The 24,987-nt window shown below is 34.0% G+C and overlaps 1 long non-coding RNA gene across 1 annotated transcript; it reads left to right on the plus strand.

Moving 5' to 3' along the window:
- Positions 1 to 348: 348 nt before the first annotated feature.
- On the plus strand, positions 349 to 1,522 carry LOC104647794 (uncharacterized). The gene is made up of 2 exons (XR_741829.4): positions 349 to 807; positions 1,012 to 1,522. It is a non-coding gene; the product is annotated as an uncharacterized lncRNA (long non-coding RNA).
- The last annotated feature ends 23,465 nt before the right edge of the window (positions 1,523 to 24,987 follow it).

Genomic DNA, 24,987 nt, shown 5'->3' on the forward strand with positions numbered 1-24,987 from the left:
TACTACAACAACTAAGTAATAATGTTATAAAAAAATGAAAAATTCATCTATCCCCTATACTGTTCAAGATTATTCAATTTATTATTTAAAAATAAAATTTAAGTCCTTTAGATCTTTCACAGGTGATCATTGTTGAATCAATCCCATTTTTAGTCAACTTTAGCTATTCAATTGGTACAAGCAATTGTTAAAAAAGAATAGTAATTGGAGTTGAAAATAAAAGATTTGGTGGTTGACAAATTGGTAAGATTTGCAACCATTCATGACTTTGCTATATTTACATATGTCATTAGTGACATAGACATGATTTTATCCTTCTATAAATACAGCATTCTTGATCATTTGTATAGAACACCAAGTTAGAGAGAAAAACCATTTTGAGAGCAAAGTGACGTATTCCATAGACTATACAAGAAAATAGTCAGTGAAGAAAAATAGAGTATGAGCGATATTTTTGTAAGACGGAAACCAAAAGAGTGTTGTTCCTCTTGAGTGTGTAGTAGTCACTTTGAGTATTGTATTCGTGACTACACAGTGTAAAATTCCTTACTATAGTAATATCAAATGCTCATCTTGACCCGTAGTTTTTTCCTTTATTCAGAAGGGTTTCCACATAAAATTCTTGGTGTCGTCATTTTCCCATTTTATTTCCTTTACTTTTACCATATATATTTTTGTGCTCATACACGTTTTTCTTAACAATCATGACCCTTTCTACATATAAGTCTTATCATAACAATGCTCTCTTTTCTCTCATTTATCTAATGACAGTTGAATGATTCAAATATTTTTTTATTTCTTCAGAAGGTAACAATCTTTTATGCCTTCTTGATTATATTTTGTGAGACGTTGTAAATGGTGGTAGACGATTTCTTCAAAAAGGATTATACTCTTTTTTTCCTTTTAAAGAAAAATAAAACCAACATCAAAACTTATTAAATTCCTATTCATGAATTAGTGGTATGTCTTAATGCAATGTTATGATTTTTAGTCCTGTTCTCTTATGTGCAGACACTCCTTAAAATACGAAGAATTGAAGGATTTGAAACAAAAAATCACTATTGCAAGGAACAAACATCAAGAAAAACCTACTGGGAGGTGCAAATGCATTGAGCAGGTTTGCACCTGTGTCGAGCATTTTGCACGTGCATTTCACAGGTGCCACTGGTCCCATTAATGTAGAAGTTGAGACACCCACACCTTCTCTAAGAGGAATTACACTCGCGTCTTGCAAATGTAGTGCACGTTATGCTTACAAGAGTTAATAGCAATTTCATACTTGATGCAAAAAGAGATTCTTTGGAAGGTTCCAAGCTATTTTAGGGATATGTGTAATTATGTACTATTATCAGCTTCCCCAATTAGGTTGCTCTACAATAGTTCATTGTTGTATCGAATAGAGTGTAGAGATTGAAGAACACTAGTTTTCTTACTTATTGAAGAAAAATACACAAATATTATCTCTCCATGTTTTGATTTGAATTTTCTTACAAGATATATATGAAATGGAGTATTTGTAACACCTCTGAATTTGTAAGTTGGGTTTGAAAGGGAAAAAGGTTGCAGAAATATGTATTAATCCAGTTCCAACGAGCCCTTTCGATGAGAGAGTTACGTCAGATTTCATGTTATCAATCACATAGTTTATCATCCGTTACTAATATATACAAACAAATAAGCTATGTTTTCTTTAAAGGTTTTATCAAAATCTTTTCTCGTATGATTTTCAACATGCATTGACCACGTCCATGATTTTTGATATCACTTTAAAGGTTTTTACTACAATTTACTTTGTCATACATATCATGCTCTAATAGCTATATTATCATTATACCATTTTATGCATTTTGCCATATACAGTACATTCGAAGTACTTGTGCATATATTGTTTTAAAATCTAGGGTCCAATTCTCCTCCTCTTAGACATTGATAGATTTGGATTGCTCATTGGTTTATCATTTGTATTGGTGAGCCCTCATGGTTCAAGTGTTATCCCATTGTCACTTACTTTCTTATTCCTTCATTTTTCTAATATTTTTTAGGCTTAGGGGTTTGACCTAGTCATATCTATGGGTAGAAGGATTATGCCATACTTAATTGAGGTTCCACATATTATCTTATGTAATTTGTTTGGTATCTTTTAGGTCATCTTTAGAGTTGTGATTTATATGACTTTTTATTCATTTTTATTATTTTTCTACGTCTTGCTTATTTCAAGTAGCTTATTTAGGGTGTCTCACGGTCTCACTCTTCATGTCACATATAGTATGTACTCTGGGTTGTGACGAACTTGATATTCAGAGCATTAGATTTAAGAGAAGTCGTAGGAAGTAGTACAAGTCGTTTCAAGTATATTATTCTTCATGAGTGTTAAGTGTGGTACACTTATAAATAAGAAGGTTACGAACCATTTAGAAAGCTACACTTCTTTTACTACTCTAAAGTTGTTCCATAGAGTTTATCTCTATAAAGGTTTTCCTCCTAACTCTTCTCCCATGCTTTTCAGGATATGTTTTCTCGAAGAGATAACACAAGAACGATGTGGGTGACAATGTATAGCCCTAGGTTCTTCAAGTGTCAATCGATCCTTTGATGGAGCAAGTTTCATATGTTGTGTTCTGAGCAACTTTCCAAGTTTTTCCTTAATCTTTGACCACTTAAGCTCAAAGAGGTCATTGCTCCCATGAACCCAATTGTGGTCACAATGACGAAAAGGGTGATGGAATTCACTAGGATGAACAATTCGAAGTTCTATGGGTCAAAAGTTAAGGAAGATCCTCAAGAGTTTATCCAGGAAATCCACAAGATAGTGGAGATAATGGGTGTGACTTTGGTGGAATAGGCTACTTAGCCTTTTTTAAAATTAAGTGTATTACTCAAGTATGGTTCAATCAATAGAAAGAAGAGAGGGAAATTAATGCGGATCCTCTTGATATGGAGAAATTCAAAGAGGCTTTAATTGACTGATTCTTTCCTTTCGAGATGAGGGATAAAAAAGTGCTCGAGTTCATCAATCATCAACAAGGGAACATGAGTGTGAAAGAGTATGAACAACTAAAGTTCTTTTCTCAAAATGGTTCTAATGTTCTGGTTCCAAAGTCAAAAAATGATGGGGTATCTAACCCTAAGCTTCAAGGAGGTGGTTCAAGTTGATCTTCGATTTGCTTGCAAAAAGTATGGTAAAAGTCACTCGCGAAGATGCTTAACAAGTATGGATATTTGAAATGGTTGTGGGAAGAGGGTGTCACGAGGAGAAGGATTTTTCTTTTTGGAACTAAGCTTGGAAGAAATTGTAAGAAAGCTCAGTCTAGTGGTTATGGTTCGGGTTGCACTCCCTGCCAAAACATGATTTATGCTATTAAGACTCTACATGATCATGAGGGTTCTTTGGATATTGTGATCGCTATATTGAAAGTATTTCATCTTGAGGTGTATGTTTTGCTTGATCTGGGTGCAACATTTTCTTTTATGACTCTTTATGTGCCTATGAAATTTGATGTCGGTCCTAAAATTCTTTTAGAACCTTTTTCAATCTCGACACTTATTGGTGACTCTATCAATGTTAAATGAGTCTATAATAATTGCCATGTTTCTTTTTCTCATATAGTCACGTATGTTGATATTGTAGAGATTAATATGTTAAACTTTAATATCATTGTTGTATAGATTGGCTTCACTCTTGTCATGCTTCCATAGATTGTAGAACCCAATTTGTCATATTCCAGATTCCGAATGAACGTATCTTAGAATGAAAAGGGGGAAATTCAGCGTCTAAGGGTCAATTATATCTTTCCCAAAGTCTAAGAAAACTAAGGGGTTCATCTATCATCTTATTTGGGCTAGGGAAAAAATATTCTGAAACCCATACTATTAAGTTTAGTTCTTATTGTATATGAGTTCTCGAAAATGTTTCCAAATGATCTTCCTAATGTTCCTCCAAAAAGGGAGATAAACATAGGTATCAATACCTATTCCCAGTTATGCAATCTACCTATATTCTTCCTTATCGTATAGATCTTGAAGAACTTAAGGAGTTAAATATCAGTTGAAAGATTTATATGCTAAGGGTTTGTTAGACTGAATATGTCACCATGGGTGCTCAAGTTTTGTTTGTTCGAAAGAAGGATGGTCCACTCCATATGTGTATTGATTATCGACAATTATATAAGGTTATAATAATTAATAATTATCATTTTCAAAGGATTAATGACTTGTTTTATCAACTCCAATGTGCAAGTTTCAAATATTGATATTCCATCGGGGTATCATCAATTGAGAATAAAAGAAAATGACATTCCAAATCCAATTTTTTGAACTTGGTATGGTACCATGAGTTCTTACTGCTGACATTTGGTTTGACTAATGCCTTGGCAGCGTTCATGGATATTTTGAATAGAGTGTTCAAGTAATACCATGATCTGTTAAACATTTTGATTATTAATGATATTTTTTTATTTACTCATAGAGTGAGGATGAGAACCTTCAGAATTTAAGTGTTGTATTGCCAATTCTCCAGGATCATTGATTATTTTCTATGTTTAGTAAGTGTGAGTTTTGGTTGAGGTCCATTGCATTCCTAGGCGATATTGTCTTCGATAAAGGGATTCAAGTTGATCCTAAAAGACTGAGGTGTTTAATAACTCACCTATACCTCCTTGCCCTTATGATATTAGGAGTTTCTTGGGTTTGATCGGCTATTATAGAAGGTTCGTGGAAGGAGTTTTCTCTCTTGATTCACCTTTCATGACGTTTACTCAAAAGAAGGTGAAATTATGGTTAGAATCTTGTGGAGAAGTTTCCAAAAGCGAAAAGATAGACTAACTTTAACCCCTATTTTGACTTTATCAGTAGGATCATATACTTTGTGGTTTATTGTGATGCTTCACTAATTAGTCTTCGTTGTGTTATGCTGCAACATGGAAAAGTCATTGATTATGATTTGAGGTAATTAAAGGTTCATGCAAAACAATTATCCAACTCATGATTTGGAGCTAGCAACAGTAGTATTTGGCTTGAAGATTTTGAGACATCATCTTTAGGATGTTCATGTGGATGTGTTCACTGGTCATAAGAGTTTGAAATATGTATTCACCCCAAAGTATTTGAATCTTCGCCCAAAAAGGTGGTTTGAGTTGTTAAAAGATTATGATATGAGTGTAACTTATCACCAGGTAAGGCGAACATGGTGGATGATTCTCTTAGTCGGCTTTCAATAGGTAGTGTTGCTCATGTTGAAGATATTAAGAAAAAGTTAGTTTGTGGTCTTCATAGACTAGACCGACTAGGTGTTCGCTTGGTTGATGCCAATGAGGTGGTCTGATTGTTCAGAATGGTTATAAATAATCTCTTTTTTTGTATGTGAAGACTAAGGAAGATCTTGATCCGATTATGATTGAGTTAAAGAAGTTGGTTTTTAAAAAAGCCTTTAAAGTTTTCTCTAAGGTGTGGTTTTTTACTAAGGTCAATTGCATGTTCAAATTGTTGATGAGTTTCGGAATTTTTTTTGGTGGAATCTCACTATTTTTATTGTATTCATCTGGGATTGACCAAGATATACTTCGATATATGATAGGTCTATTGGTTTAATTGGATGAAGTAGCATATCACAAATTTTTTTTATAAGTTCCTAATTATCAACAACTGAAAGTTGAGTATCTGAAAATGGGTGGTTTTGATTCAAGACATTTTCATCCCCACTTTTAAGTGGGAAAATATTAATATGGACTTCATTACGGGTTTACCTCATACTCGTTGTCAGTTTCATTCGATTAGGATTATTGTGGGCCATATGATGTATTCAACCCATTTTTTTATGAAGACTTCCTTTTCAGCCAAGGAATCGGGAGATTTTATACTCTAGAAATGGAGAGGTTACATAGGGTTCCTTTATCCACTAACTGTGACGTGGTACTCAATGTAAATCTTAGTTTTTAGTATTGTTGTAATACGAATAGGTACACAAGTGAAGTTTAGTGTGGCCTTTTTCGTCATACCTATAGAAAAGCTAAGTGTACTATTCATACATTGGAATGTATGTTGAGATCTTGTGTGATTGAGTTCGGTTATAACAATAGCTATCAATCAAGTATCCAAATTGATCCATTTGACTCTCTTTATGATAGTATGTGTAGGTCTCATATTGGTTGGTTTGAAGTTGTTGAGGTCACTTTTATAGGGACCAAGTTGATCCATGCGGCTATGAAGAAGGGTCAACTTATTCGAGAAAGGTTGAAAATGCCACAAAGTCAATTGGAGTTTTATGCCAATGTTAGGAGAAAAAATCTTGAATTTGAAGGTTGATGATTATCTTTACTTGAAAATCTCACTTATGAAATGTATCATGAGGATCATAACAAAAGGGTAACTTAGTCCCCTATATGTGGTCCCATTTAGATTTTGAGGCATGTTGGCCTATGGATTAGAGTTACCTTCTAACTCGACAATGATGTATTTAGTGTTCCATATCTCTTTGTTGAATAAAGTGTGATAGTGAAACTATGCCATGTCACAACCCAAAATCATACCCTAGAAGTTAGGATACAGTCTTGGATTCTAACCGGCGTCGTCGAACTCTCGGAGTTCTTAGACAAGCCTCTATAATATCATTCATTGCACATACATAGTGAAAAGTAGTGTGGAATTAAAACTTTTCACAAAACATAATGTAGGAAATACTAAGTCTCAATCTCATCATCTTAAGACATAAGAATACTTGGGACAAGGCCCATACTTCAAAATACGAATATAGAAATACTTAGTCTATTCCAGTACATCAATAAGAAACATAAAAGACATATATGCCCTCGAGTCAAGTGAGAACATACTTCAACTTCTCTTGAATGATCTTCTAAGTCCAAGTATTCACTTCTCAAAGCTCCTCACCTACCAAGAACTATATAGATAGATGAAAAAATGGAATTAGTACAACCACATGTACTAAGTATGACATTATGCATAAAAATCATGAAAACAGACTTTGTTGGAAATATGCATGTTTTCATTTTTTCAAAATATATTTAATCATAATAACATCATAAATCAATTTATAAACACATAAGATACTTCTAGCATGTAATTTCCGCACTTAAAGCTATCCTAAGATTCACTTAAGTCACAAAAAGAGAGACCACCCATACACCCTCTCTAGATGTTCCTAAACGACCCTTAGGATTCACTTATAATGAGTCGCATACACACTTCAAGACATCAAACATATCAACATATAGACACTATGACATTTCCTCATCAAAGGTTATCAAAAGACTTACTTAATTAGGTCAAGAAGATAACGTCCATAGTTGACCTCTTCAAGACCACCTAAATAATCCTTATGACTTCCTAAGTTCGGATCATATCCACATAATCAACATCTTCCCTAATTAGAGTCATTCTTAAGACTCATCTAGGTAAGATACGAAGTGACCATTCCTATTCCCCCTTCACACCTTAACTAGAAAACCTTTAACTACTCTAGATAGGTATTTATTCCTTTTAAATACTCCATAACATAAGTCATTAGTTCATTAGTTCATTAAGACTCATACATCACATAAAGGTTATTCAAATAATGGTCATGGATAAGACCTAGGAACTCCACATAACACCTTCAAAGTCTACTGTGGATTCTGGAGTTTTATCCTACTCCGATAAGGTTGTTCTACTTTCCAATGGTAGAACTTGGACACATCCCATGTAGGCACATGGTTAAGGAATATGAAGGGCATACTATGTAATCTAGTCTCATACTTAACTAGAACTAATTTCCCTTACCATACTCACTCGGTGATAGCCTTAGTTCTCATAGACCAATTCTCACTGAGGTTCATATAAATATGTCCCATATCTAGTTCATGACCCAATTATATTCAACCAACCAAAGCAAGTTCCACTAGGGAATTTCTCATTATGGAGACAAGAAGCTCATGATGTCTTTCCAGCCAACTAACCTTAAGTCCATCATTCCTTTACTTTGAAGGATACCATTACGACTTGCGCTTCAATAATTGTAACCTTACCCTTACGTCACGGTTCCACATAAATGACCTTCGTATCATCATGAAAGGTCTCACCTATATTCATTTATTCAATACTAAGACCCTTTAGGTTTCTAAGTCAAGACATCACATATTCACATAAGCACCAATTAAGGGATCCAAGTCTACCTAAACAAGACACAACATACTTCCATTTAACACAAATTGCCTATCTTCCTTTAGACTCTTAGGAATGACCCTTAAACTTATTTAGTCATCCTATTCATTACCTTAAAATTATAAATCTAACCATTTTAGAGTTATCTAGCCAATTTAGGATCAAACATGTATCAACTCTAACATTACACACTGAACACATAGTCATAACATAACATTATTAACCAAATAGTATCAATAGTCTAATACATACTTTCACATATAGGTAGATATGATCACACATCGTCAAATAAACTACACAAATAGCAATATAATTTCAAGTAGTTTCCAAGAAGGCCATGCTCATCATATTACATAAAATAACGCCGACAAGGCCAAGTCAATTGCAAGTAAAACACATGACACCACCACCATAAGTGGACCATAACAATCAAAATAGAATTAAAGTATAATTAATATCAAATAGAAGAAAATGGGTCAGCATACCTTCACCCTGTTCCACATTTCAATTCAATGCCGAATCAACCAATTCAACATCAGAAGACCCTTACCCATGACCATGAACAACAATTCAAAGCAATAATCATAAAACTCAATGAATATATATCAATTCAATCTAGGCTTAAAAATCTAATATCAATTATTTATCAATTTAATACAATTCTTATATCATTAGAAAGCCCATAAGAAACTACATAACAATTCAACAATATTAGTTTAATATCAAGTAACTCTATACGTAGTCAAAACTAGGGTTCATCAATTTACATGGGTTCATAGGTAATTTAGATTGAAATCATCAATAAAATGTCAATTAGATCATAATTCAATGTTTAGAGATCATTTATGCAAGAACCCATGGTAGAATCATGAAATTGGACAATTCACTTTAGAATACTTTGAAAAACATCTTGAGAGTTGGTCTCCTTGATGAAACGAGTTTCAAGGATCAAAAGCCATACCTCAAGGATTCTAATTCTTCACTTTTATGAAGAATTTCTACACAAAAACCCCTCACCAAGCTGCCTCTTCATGTTGGACTTCAATGGAGGTTTTGGTATATTTTCTAAGTTTTTTGGGTTTATGATTTTGAAGAATGGAGTCTTCCATGTGATTACCGCTTATATACTTAGTAAAAATACCCAAATCACCCTTATTAAACCGACAAACACTTAATTTAGAAGTGGGGTGAATTTACCAATTCACCCCTTAATTGGCAGCAGCACCTGCGCAGGAGCAGGTTGCGCATGACGCCTGCCCATGACGAGGCGTCACAAGCACGACGAGCTGTCACAAGTCTCCGTTGGTGGAAAAAGTGGCTGGAAAAGCTTCCATTATTCACACAAGGCTAATTCCCTCATGATGAGACCCTTTGATGGGGCGTCACAGACACGACTGGCCGTTGACTGCTCTGTCGCCAGGGTCTGCCTGGGACAGCCTACACACTAATTTTTGGTCCTTCCTCAAGGACCCTTTCGTTGACTTTGGGGATAATTTCCCGGAAGTTTCCAACCCAAATATGATCGTCTATAAATTTAACACCTCTCACATGAATTTCATCCAAAACGAACACGTAAAACTCAACGAAACTTGCCTAGACGTACAAGGTCGACTCAAGGCATATCTTTCGAACACCTTGGACGTTCTTGGTCATTTGACCTCCAAACTTCACGAAACTTTAACCACTACCTATACATGCTATATTAACTTAATTAAGAACCTTAAAACATAATAAAACACACATAAACACATAGAACCATATAAGAGACATTTAGGTAACTTAGTTGTCAAACGTCTTGGTCGTCCCTTGACGTTTGACTTCCAACACACCTAATACTTTAGCTACTGCCTCTATACCATATATTAGACATATTTAGGACCTGATAACATCAATACCAACATGTTATGCTCTAGTTAACCTAGGTCATCTTCGGGGCCTTACAATCTCCCCCACTTGGACAACATTCGTCCTCGAATGACACTTGCCACTCTTCAAATACTTCCAAGATTAGGGACTCAAATAGCAGCTAATAACCATTCCATACAACACATAATCACAAGATAACACCAATTTCACATAGTGAAGAGATTCACAGCACAACAATAAACTAGAAAACAATTTTATAACTCATTATGCTACAAAACTCACATTCTTCATTCAAAATAATAAAAACTCATTTCATACTCAATACCCTAGTCATATACATTAGTTCTAACCATATTACGATATTTTTAGACAAACGAATCACATTAGTTCTAACAACATTACGATATTTTTAGTCAAACGAATCAATTAGTCATTTTCTCAATAATATGGCAGCATGCTGTTTTAATGCAACAGTGGATTTTAAGACATTTTAAAGCAACTTTTCAAAAGTTCTAGTTTTAGACAATTCATGATATAAACATTCTAATATGCAAAGTAACACCATATAGACACGTCTTACAATTAAATCAATGCTTCATAGAACACATAATGCAAGAAGCAAATGAAATTCAATTTCAACCAAACTCCTAAACATCATGCACAAGCAAAAATTCTTCAAGGACTTCTATCCCATTTACAAACCATACTCCCCCACTTAGAAGGAACTCATATCTTAACAAAAGAAAGAGAACTTACCAACATCATCATCGCTCTCCTTCTCATCCGGCTTCTCCACTCTAGAACGGAGAACATAGAAACGCCTCTTTGTTGAAGCATCATCCTTTGGAACACTAGACACAACTTTCTTACCCTCTCTACCTATAGACTAAATCATAGGACAATCTCTCACTTTGTGCCCATATTTACCACAACCAAAGCAACTCCCGGTACCCAATAGACACTCACCATAATGTTTTTTGCCACAATTTGGACAAGTAGGCTTGCCATCGTTGGAACCACCTCCTTTCTTAACCTTGAACTTAGAACTCCTAGATTCTCCTTAGGATTAAACCTTCTTCTTAAACCTAGTTTTCTCTGATCACTAGCATCACTCCTGTTCAAACATCTGGCCATCCTCCTAAGCTTAGACTCTTCAATTGATTATGCATACACCATGTGTCTAGCTAGGGTCATATCGTCATGTAGCATAGTCATATAACATTCTTCCCTCACTAAGTCTCTCAACTTAGATATCATAGAGCTCTCCACAACTCTAGGCATCATGTTCAAATCTCCTTGCATAGTCACGGCAAGAGATATAGCAATTAAAGCCTCTCAAATCTCCCTATTAGACATCTCCAGAACCTCAATACCTCCTTCCACATTAGGAATAGGACCACCTTGGTGAGGTACTTGGGCATCTTGAGAATCTTGAACTCTTTGCCCACCTTGAGAAACTTGCTCAACTTGAGGGGAAAGCTTCTCATTCACCCTCTTCTCTTCCATCCTTCTAGCAGCTATCTTTCTAAAAACACAAGGAAACACTTAATAAGGATAATCTAACATTTACTCTACCGCATAACATAGAGGTATAAAATAAGGGAAACTCTATTGTCCTATAGCCTCTTGCCCATAGATGTGTCACGACTCACAGTGATGGTCAAGACTCTATTAGACGTGACTTGATGACACTTCTTAATTCCTAATACTACTTTCACTATCCAATGCTCTGATACCAAGCTTGTCACAACCAGAAACCATACTATAGAAGTTAGGGTACAATCTTGGATTGTAACCGGCATCGTCAAACTCTTGGAGTTCTTAAACAAGCCTCTTTCATATCATTCATTTGCACATACATAGTGAAAATTAGTGCGGAATCAAAACTTTTCACAAAACATAATATAGTCTTCAAATTCTCTTACATATAAAAGTAATAGGAATACTAAGTCTCAATTTCATCATCTAAAGACACAAGAATACTTGGGGCACGGCCCACACTTTAAAATACAAATATAGAAATACCAAGTCTATTACAATACTTCAATAAGAAACATAAAAGACATATATGCCCTCGAGTCAAGTGAGGACATACTTCAAATTCTCTTGAACGATCTTTGAAGTCCAAGTCTTCACTTCTCAAAGATCCTCACCTACCAAGAACTATATAGATAGATAAAAGCAGGGAATCAGTACAACCACATGTACTACTTATGGCATTATGCATAAAAATCATGAAAGCGGACTTTATTGGAAATATGCATCTTTTCATTTTTTCAAAAAATATTTAATCATAATAACATCAGAAATCAATTTACAAAAACATAAGATACTTCTAGCATGTAATTTCCTCACTTAAACTATCCTAAAATTCACTTAAGTCACACAAAGAGAGACCGCCCATACGCCCTCTCTAGATGAGCCTAACCGACCCTTAGGATTACTTATAATGAGTCACACACACACACTTTAAGATATCAAACATATCAACATATAGACACTATGACATTTACTCATCAAATGATATCAAAAGACTTACTTAAGTAGGCCAAGAAGATAATGTCCATGATTCAACTCTTACAGACTACCTAAATAATCCTTATGAATTCCTAAGTTCGGATCATGTCCACATAGTTAACATCTTTCCTAATTAGAGTCATTCTTAAGACTCATCTAGGTAAGATACGAAGTGACCATTCCTATGCCCCATTCATAGCTTAACTAGACAACTCTTAACTACTCTAGATAGGTACTTATTCCTTTTATATACTCCATAACATAAGTAATTAGTTCAATAGTTTATTAAGACTCATACATTATGTAAAGTACATTCAAATAATAGTCTTGGACAAGACCTATCAACTCCACATAACACCTTCAAAGTCTATTTTGCAACCTCTAGATAGTGTCCCATACCACCACCTAGACCTCATAAACTCCTCTAATGCTAATAGGTATTCCATATGATGAGAATAGGCAATAACCGACATAGACCGTGATAGATAGACATGAAATCTGGAGTTCTATCCTACTCCGATGAGGTTGTACTACTTGCCAATGATTGAACTTAGGCACATTCCATGTATGCACATGGTTAAGGAATATGAAGGGCATACTTTGTAATCTAGTCTAATACATAACTAGATATACTTTCCCTTTAACATTCTCACATGGTGATACACTTAGTTCTCATATATCAATTCTCATTAAGGTTCATATAAATGGGTCCTATATATAGTTCATGATTCAATTATATTCAACCAACCAAAGCAAGGCCCACTAGGGCATTTCTCACTATGGAGACAAGACTCTCATGATGAATTTCCTAAGGATTGATATGATGACGTTCCAACCAACTAACCTTAAGTCCATCATTCCTTTACTTTGAAGGTTACCATTACGGCTTACGCTTCAACAATCTTAACCCTACCCTTAAGTCAAGGTTCAACATAAATGACCTTCGTATAATCATGCAAGGTTTCACCTATATTCATTTATTCAAGACTAAGACCCTTTATCTTCCTAGTTAAGACATCACATATTCACTTAAGCATCAAGTAAGGGACCCAAGTCTACCTGAAAAAGACACAACATACTTTGATTTAACACAAATTGCCTATCTTACTTTAAACTCTTAGAAATGAACCTTAACCTTATTTAGTCATCCTATTCATTACCTTAACATTATAAAACTAACCATTTTAGAATCATCTAAGCCAATTTAGGATCAAGCATGTATCAACTCTAAGACTACATACTTAACACATTGCCATGACATAACATTATTAACTAAATAGTATCAATAGTCTAACACATTTTTTCACATATAGGTAGATATGATCACACATCATCAAATCAATTACACAAATAGCCATATAAGTTCAAGTAGTTGCCAATATGTCCATGCTCATCATATTGCATAAAATAACACCGACAAAACCAAGTCAATTGCAAGTAAAACACATATCACCGCCACCATAAGTAGACCATACCAATCACAATAGAATCAAAGTATAATTAATATCAAATTAAATAAAATTGGTCAGAATACCTTTATCCCCTCTTCCACACTTCAATTCAATGCCAAATCAACCAATTCAACATTACAAGGCCCTTACCCATGGCCATGAACAATAATTCAAAGAAATAACCATAAACTCAATGACTCTACATCAATTCAATCTAGGTTTAACAATATAATATAAATTAGATATAAATTGAATACAATTCTTATATCATTAGAAATCCCACAAGAAACTATATAACGATTCAATAATATTAACTTAATATCAAGTAACTCAATAAGCAGCCTAAACTAGGGTTCAACAATTTACATGGGATCATAGGTAATTTAGATTGAAATCATCAATACAATATAAATTATATCATAATTCAATGTTTATAAATCATTTATGCAAGAACCCATGGTAGAATCATGAAATTGGACAATTCACTTTAGAAAACTTTGAAAAACATCTTGAGAGTTGGGCTCCTTGATGAAACGAGTTTCAAGGATCAAAAGCCATACCTCAAGCATGATAATTCTTCACTTTGATGAAGATTTTTGCACAAAAACCCCTCACTAAGCTGCCTCTTCAACTTGGACTTCAATGGAGGTTTTGGGATATTTTCTAAGTGTTTAGGGTTTATGATTTTGAAGAATGAAGTCTTCCATGTGATTACCACTTATATACTTAATCAAAATACTTAAATAACCCTTAATAATACTTCCAACACTTAATTTAAAAGTGGGATTAATTTACCAAGTCACCCCTTAATTGGCAGCAGCACCTGCGCAGGAGCAGGTTGCGCATGACGCCTTCCCTTGACGGGGCATCACAAGCACGACAGGCAATCACAGGTCTCCGTTGGTGGCAACAGTGGCTGGAAAAGCTTCCATAGTTGATAAAAGGCTAATTTACTAAATATGGTACCCTTTTATGGGGCGTCACATCCACGATTGGCCGTTGACTACTCCGTAACCAGGGTCTGCCTGGGACAGCCTGTACACTAATTTTGGGTCCTTCCTCAAGGACCCTTTGGTGGTCCTTGGGGATAATTTCTTGGAATTTTCCAACCCAAATATTATCTTATATAAGTTTAACACCTCTAACATGAATTTCATCTAAAACGAACACATAAAACTCAATGAAACTCGCCTAGACTTACAAGGTTGACTGCAGACATATGCTTGGAACACCTTGGACGTTCTTGGTCATTTGACCATCAAACTTCATGAAACTTTAACCACTTACTATACATGCTATATTAACTCAATTAAGAACCTTGAAAAATCATGAAACACACATAAAAACATAGAACCACATAAGTGACATTTAGGTGTCTTAGTTATAGAACGTCTTGGTTGTCCCTTGACGTATGAGTTCCAACACACCTAATACTTTAGATACTGCCTCTATACCATGTATTACACATAATTAGGACATTAGAACATCAATACCAACATTTTAATCTCTAGTTAATCTAGGTTGTCTTCGAGGTCTTACATGACAATTGTGGCATTAGAGAGTGTTGGAACGAACAAAAGTCTTTCTTACAAAGAGTTTCTTATTGAAATTTTGGATTGTTAATATCAAAAATTGATAAATAAAGAAGTTTATTTTTCAAACTTTATAGAAACCAATTAGTTGAGGGTCATACTTGTGAGGGAGAAACAAATATGATGTCCAAGTATCATCATACTTTACCTCTGCTTTTATTTAAGATTTTAGTATTAGCTAATCATGTGTCATTGTTTCAAATTCATACTTTTAGTCATTCTTATTGTTCCATATGCATGAATGTTCCTAGAAAATAGTGTTACTTTGTGTTTTAGCTTGGGTTCGATTACTCATTGATTATGTTAACTTTGATTTGAGTACAACTTTATGTTGAGTTAAGTTATTCTTGAGTTGAGCAGAGTCAATGTAGTGTTCCTTCTTACTCTTTTAAATCTCAAGTTATTTTAGCATTCCAACTTGCATACTCGTTCATTCAATATACTGATGCCTGTTGCCCTGCATCTTATTATGATACAAATGCAGGTAACTAGGATCAGCATCATCCATCGCCTCATCGATACCAGTTGAGCACTCAGAGTCAGTGGTGAGCCTTCTTGCATTGCGGAGGAAACTTTTATTTGCTTTTAGTGTTTCTTTTATAGGATGTTGTAAGGTCTGTCCCAACATCTATCTTAGCATTATAGAGGCTTCATAGACAATCAAATAGTTAGTTATGAGTTTGTTATCTTTGTATTGCAGATCTTTTGCTATGAGACTTAAGTTGCCAATTTGGCTAGATTATACTTCTTTAAATTATTATATAAGATTGTTTTTTATTGATTTAAGTCTTCTGTTGAGTTAAGTATGTCAGGCCAAAGGTCCTCTCAAGGACAACAATAGTATTAGGGTGCCAGTCCCGCCCAGACTGTAGGCTCGGGGCGTGAAAAACTTTGTATCAGAGAACAAATTTTAAGACTACTAGGGAGTCTATGAAGTCATGTTGAGTCCTAGTTATTGGTGTGAAGTGCGCCACATTTATAATTAGGAGGCTGCAACATCTAGGAAGTCCTTCACTTCTTTCACACTCTTTTCATGCATTAGAGTTTATCTCTAATTCGTACTTCGCATGTTTCAAATAACCATGCTGCCATGAAGAACATCCTGAAGTCGTCCCTCTAGAATAAATGAGGAGCCGCAAAAGCAAGGGCTAGCTAATCCACCAACTTGCAACCTCAAGAAGAGGTCACTAATGCTGAATTCTAGGACGCTATCCGATTCTGAGTCAAGTGGTAATTAAACAAGTTTGGCAGCAAAGAGTATCTAGGCAAGAAGAGGCTGACACTTCGATGATTCGTGAATTCTTGAGAATTAATTCTCTAAGTTTCTCAGGTTTGATCACTATTGAGGTCTTGAGAATTTTGTTGAGGTACTGAATAAGGTGTTTGATGTGATGCATGTTGCTGATGATGAAAGAGTTGAGTTGGCTATGTATCAACTAAAAAATGTGGCTAGGATTTGGTTCGATCAATGAAAGGAGGGTTGAGATGAGGATGCGCCACATCCGAGTTGGGACTATTTTGAAGAGGCTTTCGAGGGGCGTTTCTTTCCCCAAGAACTGAAAGAGGATAAGGTACGAGAGTTTCTTACACTGAAACAGGACTCTTTGAGTGTACACAAGTATGCGTTGATGTTCACCTAGTTATCCCAGTATGCTTATGAAATGGTTAAGGACATGAGGTGAAGGATGAGATTGTTTGTCGCTGTCTTAGGTCGTTCATCAAGCAAAGATGCAGGGTTGTGATGCTGATAGGTGTCATGGACATATATAGGTTGATGGTCTATGTGCAACAGGTTGAAGTGGAGAAGTTGAGGGACAGAGAAGAGTATAGAAGTAAGAAAAATAAGACCAGGAATGAGTTTAGGACATAAAAAGGTAGAATGAACCACCCATCTTTTAAGAAACAAAAGGGACATGCATCATCATATGCTAGTCCACCTGGATCCAGATATAGAGGTAAGTAAAATGGACAGAATTTGCATGTCACGAGCGGGGAGAACCCCCTAGAATTTACACAGCGTACATGAACTCTCGAAGGTCTTGTAAAAGCCTCTTAGCTTTATTACATAAAATCATGTAAAAATGGAGGGAGTTAAAAACTTTTCTAGTAAACATAATATGGAATTCATTTCAAAGCAATGGAAGTATTTCTAACATATGTCTCAAAACCATCTATGAAATACATGTGTAAAAATATCTTGGGACGCAACCAGCAAAAGTATAAAACATAGTAAATCACATAAACAGAACATAAGGGTGTTGTCCTCAAATTCTATGAGGAGTCACAAAATCTTCATTCCTTGAAATCCTTGGAAAGTATACCCTTCAAAGCAACTCCAATCTCCTCAACACCCTTTGGATTAGAATGTCGGTAAATATGCGTTAGTACAAAAATGTACCAAGTATGAAATTTAACATATAAAACATAAGATATCTCAAAGGGTTAGTCAATAATAGGCATATTCGTAAGAGATAATAGCATAAACATAACATGAATATCATAAGCGTAATAATTCATCATAAGGCATACATAGGTTCATACTTCAACCATTTGTCCTTCTTACTCAAGTGGAATACATAACAAGCCATCTCCAAGTATACTTGTGCAAGGCCAATGTAGCATCCCATTCTACTACCTAAGCTAAGTACCTCTTTTTTGGTAATTCTTGATCATAATCCACTCTCATAATTAAGACGTAAGTTCTTTATGAAGTCAGAGCACTATTCCCCTGTACCACCCAAGGAACACTTTTGCAATGCATGTGAGGCATCTCATTCTACTTCACACACTAAGCATATCTTGAAGTCATCCTAATCATAATCACCCTCCTCTAGCCTCATTATTCACTGAACTCTCTTAACTAAGAATATCTCACCTCTAATCAGCTCAAGCTTCCTCTTTAGTGACCCTAAGTCATAATTTGTCCAATGCATACACCCCATAATACTATTCATGCTAAGTATTACATTTATGTCCTCTTACTGTCACTTCTTAGTTTGGAACCTAGTTCTTCTCTTTAACTTTAGAACCTATGAGGTACTCTATCTCAAGCACATGTTAGTTCATTATCAATTTGAACCCAAGGAGATATTTCATAGAATATATCTAAGTTACTTATTCACATGGAACCTATGAGATACTTGTTATAGTATGTCTTAATCTATCCATAATCATGAACACTATGAGATACCACCTTGGGTATGCCTAAGTTCATCTACACATCTTAAACCCTATGAGTTACTTCATTTAGTAAGTCTTGGTTCATTATGCTTTTGACCCTATGAGATGAATCTCAAGCATGTATTAGCCCCTAGGATATGGAGATATCTACTAAGAAACCTTAACTCAACTCTGTGAAGGACCCCGTCTCATGAGACCTAACTTTGGGAAAATCCGCACTCTACTACATAAGAGTTCTCCCTTAAACTTGGATAGTCCTCACATATAATAGGTGTGACTCTCTTTTATTCTTGGAGTCCGGACCCTCTCTTTTGGGACACTTCTTCTCATTGGAATATTCACTAGGAATCAAGCATATACTCCAAGGTTTACTTGTTAAGACTTGCTTAACACTTTTCTCTCATGGAGGGATGTCCTTGACAATATATTCATGCTTAAGTAATTGTATCACATAAATTCATTCAATTTCCTAATTCTACAGACAAAACAACAACCTCAGATCATAGTCTTAACCTCATTATAACCTTTATATGTACATTACAAATCTATCAAGTAATAGGCTTCTTCTAAAGTAATTCTCATCACATTCCTCATTACTAGGTGAATCTATCCATAATTCATCTTTAAGGTTCAATTAAAACATAACAAATCAATATCAATACAAATAAATAAGTTCTAATTCAATTCATATCAATATGATCCTAACTATGATAAATTAGAATTCAAGACAATTGAATTAAGAAGATTAACCTAGAACCTTTAATCTTGCCTCAAATGGTCTAAACCCATCATTATAATCAAGTAAACCACATAAAAACATCATAAAATTATCATATAAACATAATTGAATGCTATCCACTAGATTAGGATCACAAACAAGCCTTACCCACAATGCAATCACAAAACTATCTAAATTGGGGTATCTTGGATTCACAACTGAGGGATATTTATGGGGCTCCATGGATGGAATAATAATTGTATGAAAAAGATTTACATACCTTTGATTATAACCTTAAACTAAGATTCAAACCTTGGTGAATTGTGTCCTAGAAGTTTCCTCCCTTTTCTCTTATTCTTCAATGGTGATTTTGAGAGAGTTCTAGGGAGGGAAAGGTGTTGTTTGGATTATGAATTCTAATGGCCATTTAATTGATTATATATACTTAAAATACCTAATAACACTAAAAATTACCATCAATGACTTAATTGGAACGTGGGATGAATGTCACAATTCACCCCTTGGCTGGCCGTGTCTTAAAAGTGAGTTGCAGGTCTAAACGATGGCCCTATCCACGGACCGTGGATGGGTTGATGGGCCAGTTCTGCAGGCCGTCGTCTATGACGGAAGCCCCTAATTTGGGGTCTAAGCTCCGAAGACTACATGTGGAGACACTCCCTCTTTGATGGGGCATTGATGGGCTACTGGCCCTTGACCAAGGTCGTTGTTTGACACTGTTTTGGAAGCCTCTTGCCAACTTTGGGTCCTCCTCAAGGACCCTTAGGGTGGTCCTTGGGGAGTCGTGCTTGGAAATTTCGACCCTAAACACAAACATATACATACTAGGATACCGTCCTAACATTTTAGACCTCAAACGACACACCAAAAGTCATGAAACATGATAAGGCACACTACCACACACATAAGACTAGTTTCCAAATGTCTCGGTCGTCCCTTGACGTTTGTCCTTAATAACAATAACAACAACAGCAACAGCAACAACAACAACAACAACAACAACAATTATAATAATAATAATAATAAATTTAATAATAATTATACAAATAATGATAATAATAATACTAATAATAAGAATAACAAAATAATAATAATAATAATAATAATAATAATAATAATAATAATAATAACAATAACAACAACAACAACAACAACAACAACAATAATATCATTGTTGGTGCCACTTTTTAATATAAGATATTCATGTTTATCATGAGGGTTAACTTGTTTAAGAATTCCTCCATAACCAGAATTTGAAGCATCAGTTTCAATAACTTTGGTCCATATTGGGTTAGCAAGAGTTAAACAAGGTAAGGTTTTAATCCTTTGTTTAATGCTTCTGACAAACGTAGTAATATTCTCATTCCAAGGGCCTTTATTACCCTTTTTTAATCTATCTGCCAAAGGTGTAAGATCTTTAGAAAGATTTTTTTATAAAAAGGGGAAATGTAATTTAAACTTCCAAAAAATCTTTGTAACATAGTCTTGTGTGTTATAATATCAGGGAACTTTGACGCAAAATCAATAGATCTTTGAATAGGAGTAATTTTTCCTTGACCAACATGATGTCCTAGAAATCGAACATCAGTTTGAGATAAACTCATATTTGATTTAGAGATAACTAAACCATTATGTATAACAATTTTCTTGAAAATCTCAAGATGCTTAATATGAGATTCAAGAGTTTTTGAATAAACTAAAATATCATCAATTTAAACAATTATAAAATCCATATATGGATTAAAAATATCATTCATAATCTTCTGAAATTCAGACGGCGCATTTGTCAAACCGAATGGCATAACATTCCATTCATATTGGCCAAAAGGAACATTAAAAGCAATTCGATAAGTATGTTCCTTAAAAATCTGAATTTGTCAATATCCTGACTTTAAATCAAATTTAGAAAATATATTAGCATCATATAACCTTGATAAAAGATCTTTTTTATTTGGAATAGGATATCTAATCCATTTTAATTTTTTGTTTAAAGGTTTATAGTTTATAACTAACTTGGGAACACCTCTTTTTTGTTCTACAACTTTATTTACATAAAAAGCAGTACAAGACCAAGGAGATTTTGAAAGCTTTATCAATCCTTTCTGTAATAATTTATCAATTTCTTTTTTACAAAAATCCACCAATTCAGCATTCATTTTGCAGGGGCGAGATTTAGTGGGAATATCATTTTCAGAAAAATTATCTTCATATGGCAGAGTAACAGTATGCTTTTTCCTGTCCCAAAAATCACTTGGATGGTCTTCACAAATGTCAGCTGCCATTTTCCCAGAAATCAATTTAATTTTTTCTTGTATTTTAGCAGATTGAATAGATTTTGAAATATTCATGCTATTGATTTTCATTTGTAAAAAATCAATATAAATCTGCTTTAAATGGATTAAAGAGTTAATATCTCTAGTGATTAGTTCAGTTATAAATTCAATGTTAATGGTATGACCATTAAAATTCGCTGAAAAACCTTTTGCATTTAAATTTGAAAAAGGATAGATAGCATTTATAAAAGGAGTTCCGAGAATTACCGGATAATGTAATTGATTTTTAACTAAAAAGAAAAAATGAGGAATACAAACTTTACTCTGAAAAATACAAGTATTAGACAACTTATACTTTATGTCTAAAGCATGATTAGATGCAAATTTAACAATATGAGTTGTTTTTTCAAAAAATCTTGAAGGAATTAATCCTTCCTGAATGCAACTAACATCTGCACTACTATCAATCATAGCAAGACTAGTTACTTTAAAATCATTATTAACTAGAATGGTACAATTAATATACCAAATATGCGTAGTAACAATCTGCATCATTCCAAGAAAATTATTAGGTTTAGAACTAAGAGATTCATTTATTTCTTCGTCTACAACTGCCTTACCTTTGTCAGTAAGATGAGTCGAAGAAATATCTTTTTCATTTTCTAACTGAGAAATTCTATGATTATTAATCATTTGATTTTGTTTTAAATATTTAATCTCTTTTTTTAAGTTTTCAACTTCATGTTTCAAATCATCAAGAGAAGTATCTATGGTTTGACAATATCTTGCCCTTTCTTTTCAAGACGAGAAAAGACTTCTTGCAAAGAATAAGCGCTAGGGTTATAATTTAAAGTTTCACTCTTCTTTTGTTTTTCAAAAGATTTCGAAGAAGAGGTTTGAGAAGAAGCCATTTCCAAAATTTTATTTCTAAGATTTTCATCAGAAACATCTTTTAAAAGTTCAATGACATTATCATAAGATATCATATGAAAATTGAAGTCTGTAAATTGAGAATGTAATTTATCTAAATTTGATTCTTCTATTTGAGACTGTATTTTGTTAAAATTCATCTTGTCCGTAGACACAAGTATCACCTGTACAATTGACATACTTATTAGTAGCATCAGATTTATAATTATTACTATTAGATGAATCTGAACTATAACTAGAAGAACCCGAATCTGATTCGTATAAAATCTCATAAATTTTTTCTTTTGTTGAATCATTCAATTCCAAAGCTTTAAGCTTTTCTGCCTTGCAGTTTGAGGCAAGATGGCCAAATTTCTCACATTTGTAACATTTGATATTCATTAAGTCTCTTTTAGAGAAATTTCAGGCAAATCTTGTTGCCTTTCTAGAAGCTTTCGTAGCTTCCTTCTTTTTCTTATATCATTTTGAACGATGACGCTTTTTGTATTTTCTCTTTTGATCTTCTTCGAAAGAAAAAATCTTTTGATTGGGATTTAGAAGGTCCTTCAATCCCAAATTGTGCACAAAAGTCTCCCAATTGAGATCTTTCTGACATTTTGATTTCTCTTAATTTGTTGAGCTAGCTTAAGCTCATTACATAAATTTAATCCTTCTTGAGTACAAGTCCCTATTAATTTTCCATAAGTTAAATTATCATAAGGAATATTTGTATGATCCCCTCTTAGAGTTTTCTTGACTCTTTCCACAAACAAGGGAGGAAGACCATCTATAAATATGGCTTTCCAATAACTTATTTTACTTTTTGGTAAATCCATGACCCTGCTTAGGAAGGTATCTTTATACCATCTGAATTCTCCTAAGTGTCTACACATAAGAACATTTAGCAGAGTTCTAATATTTTCATTCTGGTTGGAAAATCTTCCATTAAAATGTTTCAAAATTGTGAGGACTAGGGTATAAACTGCATCCTCAGTCTTTTGACTAGTTATATTTTCTGTTGGTTTTTCATCTTCACCAGTGACTATTTCTCTTTTTATCTCATCTTTAAATGCATTTGTAATGGCATACCTTTCTTCATGAGATAGAAAATTATCCCACCATCCTCGAAGTTGACCTGTAAATTCTGCAATAATCATCTTACAGGTAGCATGGTTAGAATTTTTATTAGTATGCTTGCAAATAAACGAATACATCAACATCCGATATACCATAATGGAAACTTGTCGATCTGTCAAAGTATCCAGATTCCATTCATAAACCTCATTTCCACTGGATGACGTGTTAGGTTGAATATAATCTCTTTCCTCTATTAAGACATCTCGAGGAGTTGGACGAGGGTAGTAATAAGTCATCATAGAAGGGATAGTAGCATAGCCACCTTTACCAACAATCTTTTATTGATTATGATAACCAGATTTAAACCTTCTAGAATTAATCTCAGAAGTTTGTAAATTAATATTTTCAGAAAATTGTCCTTCAATTTTATTAATATCTAATTATCATTCGTAAAATCAATGGGTTTAGTACTTAAACCAGAAATCAGTGAAAGTTTTACTTTAAAATAAGTAGTATCAATGGGACACTGGATATGCGTTGGTACAACATTTAAATTAGTTTTAGAAGTAGAAGCAGTATTTTCTTGAGGACTCCTTTGAAATTCTTTTACCAAAATAATTAATTCATCTAATTTTTTGTCTAGAGAACTAATATGTTCTCCTAAGACTTTAACATATAGACTCAAATAATTATTTTGAGAAATTAAATTATTAATCTAATTAATAGTGATCTGGGTAACATTAGTTTGGATAAATTTTTGAAATGATGAAAAAGTTAGCCCAGTATTATTAGGCAATATAAACGGAGATTGCGGAGCATAGATGGCCTTAGTAATAGAACCATCACTTTCTTTAAAATTTTTTTCAATCACTTTGATGTATAACGGTAAATAAGTTGTTATAAACCAGGGGACAAAATAATTAATTATATTATGTAAAGCACAAGTTACATAAAAATCTTCTGATATATTATTTAAATCATCTTGGCTATAAGTCTCAAAAAACCAAGTTCTTAACTTGTTCCATTTTTTTTTGAAATTCATCTTGAATATGTCTTCTTGCCAGGGATCCTGAACTAAAATCAATTTGGTGACTCATCATAATTCAAATAATGTTTGGATCCAATGTCTTATTAACGTCAAAGTCCATCTCAGATGGAGTTTGTTCTAATTCAGACAGCCTTTCTGCTGCCTGCACAATATTTGTGTAGGTCAATTCTTACCCTTTCCACTATTC

This window comes from Solanum lycopersicum, chromosome 6 (genome assembly GCF_036512215.1).
Source record: "Solanum lycopersicum chromosome 6, SLM_r2.1".
Taxonomy (NCBI): Eukaryota; Viridiplantae; Streptophyta; class Magnoliopsida; order Solanales; family Solanaceae; genus Solanum; species Solanum lycopersicum.